Genomic DNA, 3,287 nt, shown 5'->3' with positions numbered 1-3,287 from the left:
GGCGCTCCTAGTGACTTGACCTGAAAAGTCGCGGTAAATTCAAATATCAATGGAAATGCATATACGAAAAAGGATAAATTAATTTCGTCTAGAAATAAAGTATTATTGAGATATTAACTTCGAAGTTGCTAAAGCAATTCTGGGTAAATGAATGAAGAATTATTCAAAAGGTTATTATTTAAAGACTGAAATTAGACATATAAACAAGATGTGAATTGGACTACTGTGAAATAGCTTAATCTTTCATTTATGCATTACTTTTTTTGCTTTAGCATTTATGCCTGAACTTTTACGGTTAGATTTGCCTTTTTCTCATTTAAAAAAAAAACATTGTATCATCACATTAAGACACTTGTCAACAACAAAATCGGCACATTCCTTACACACAGGATGCAATGAATTAACATTTAAAAGCTGGACAATTTTCCTCTTAACATGAAGCCTACCAACAGAAAGAAAATCTATAATATCCCAGCTTTAATCTGAGAAGGGGGATAAAAGAAAGAAAAGTATGAAAATGTTGTCGATAGTGATGCTTGGAGGAATATTTACGTACAATTAGAGTAAAAATGTAACATACCCTTGGCTGTATAGTCGAGGATTTCTAAAGTCGCTGGCCTGGAAATGATCTAAACAGATCTTATAATTCTTATATAAGCGTAACGTCCCTTCTTTCTTGTATACCTTATCCAAATCACTTCTGTGACATTTCAAAACCCACAGATCACATATACAACAAGACATCGGTATTGAAGGTTAACTGCTGCACTATACAATAAAATATGCGTATTATATTTCAAGCCAGTTAAAATATGGGTCAAGCAGATCAAACGATTATGAATTACTATAGAAATCTCTTTGTAACTGGAAGAATATATGTGCAAACACAATATTACTTACATTTTCTTGTCAGGAGGGAGGCGAAAAAAAGACCGCGCAGCCAAAAACAGCACATACCTTTCTCCTCATGTTGACACACGCTACTATTTAATTATGTCAACTAACCGAAAACGCATAAATAACACCAAAAACTTCACACACAAGTACACGTGCTCTTATGACAGAATCAGTAGTTCGCAGTAGCGCTGTGAAGAGGAGACGGACCTCCTGTTGATTGAATCGGATAATACGATTACAGCGCTCCTCCGATGACCTCCGGTACTACCAACGGAGGCCAAGCAGTTACGGAGCTCCGGAGGTTAACCGGAGGGCCGCCTCCTATTCGCAACAGTAGCTCCGAGTATAAGGACGTAGTGGGCTGTAATTTCAAACTTACGTCCATGAATGTAGGCGCCCTATAAAATCGTTACCTACATACACAAAAATTGATCTACAGTATATCACCGATATTCCATACAATACCCCTTAACAAAGAACGTATAGTCATTCAGAATAATTAATGCATCCTCTCATTTGTTATCAAGAAAATGCAATTATATCGACATATAATACATGCCCCACATACCTGTAGGTATAAACCCTGTAGATACAACAAACAATATATCTAAATAGGTTCAGTTGTTTCTCAGAAAAGTGCAGGCCCTACCTGTGCAGAACTTACACAGTACATACACTTCGTTCATTATTATTATTATGGAAATATTCCCATTATATTGGCGCTAGCATACAGTAGTTTCAAGTTAAATTTGAATTCGCTTTTAATTTCTGGACATATGTTAAAAACGCGAAAGACGTGCAGAAGTAAGCGGTTCAAGTATGTAAGTGCTGCACCGTAAAACATGGCACAAATGACTGGTAAACACCGGTCTCGCGGTGTAGGTGGCAACGCGTCCGCCTGTCACCCGGCGGCCCCTGGTTCGATTCCCGGCCGGGCAGGGATTTTTATTTAAATTATTAATATCCTTGGTCCGGGGACTGGGTGTTTGTGTCATCCTTAATGTTCCTTTCCTCACATTCAACACTTTACACTACCGCCATTTACATAATACACGCAGATTTCCTCACATATGGTGCAAGTAGAGGCAAAAGATCTTCAAAGGTCGACGCCCCGAACATATAGCATTAAAAAAAGTTTAAGAAGGAGTGTAGTTTCGCGCAATAATAGCGACAAGTTATAAATTCCTGTGAAAATGCTCGTTCATTCCTCCCGTATGAAGTTCACACTACGCGCTTGTCATTCAATTTTTTTTTGCTAGTATGTTGTTTTACGTCGCACCGACACAGATAGGTCTTATGGCGACGATGGGACAGGGAAGGGCTAGGAGTGGGAAGGAAGCGGCCGTTACCTTAATTAAGGTACAGCCCCAGCATTTGCCTGGTGTGAAAATGGGAAACCACGGAAAACCATTTTCAAGGCTGCCGACAGTGGGGTTCGAACCTACTATCTCCCGAATACTGGGCACTGGCCGCACTTAAGCGACTGCAGCTATCGAGTTCGGTCATTCAATGTTTGTACGTAAGAATGCTATCTGTAATATCGTCCAATAATAAGGGTACCGGTATTAATTGAAGGGCCTAGTTTCGCACAACAGTAACCAACAACTTATAAGTTACTGAGAAAATGCTAATTCATTTCTCTCGTACCAAGTTCACACTACGCGCTTGTAATTCAATCGGAGGTTCTGTTATATAATTATTATGTATGTACGTAAGAATGCTATCTGTAATATCGCCAAATAACTAAAGTATTAACGGAGGGGTGTAGTTTCTCACATTAATAGCGACAAGTTATACATTCCTGTACAAATGGTCGTTCATTTCTCCCGCACCAAGTTTAAACTACGCGCTTGTAATTCAATCGGATGTTCTCCGGAGGCACCGATTGAAAGCGCCCGGAGCCTCCGCTCCGTAAACAATCGCTCCGTTAACAGCGCTAGTTCGCAGGTCTACACGCTAGAGAGAGCTCTAATAGCTGTCCCTCGATATCTCGCTGAGGGTCGCGTATTGTCTCTACCGTATTTGATTTCATTCCCACACCTCAGGGAGGGATGGGCGGGCCGACAGCTATACGCGCAGCTCTTAGGCCTTAGGATGGGGTGGAGAGTTGTGAGAGTGAAATAGAATAATACACTGACTGACAGAGCAAATGCAACACCAAGAAGGAGTGATTCGAAAGGGATGAAAGTTGGGGAAAAAACAGAGACGGCACGGACGAATAATTGATGTTTATTTCAAACCGATATGCAGGTTACACAATGCGCACGGCATCGACTCAGTAGGATGTAGGACCACCGCGAGCGGCGATGCACGCAGAAACACGTCGAGGTACAGAGTCAATAAGAGTGCGGATGGTGTCCTGAGGGATGGTTCTCCATTCTCTGTCAACC

This window comes from Anabrus simplex, chromosome 1, assembly GCF_040414725.1.
Source record: "Anabrus simplex isolate iqAnaSimp1 chromosome 1, ASM4041472v1, whole genome shotgun sequence".
NCBI lineage: Eukaryota > Metazoa > Arthropoda > Insecta > Orthoptera > Tettigoniidae > Anabrus > Anabrus simplex.
This window is presented reverse-complemented; position numbering follows the sequence as displayed.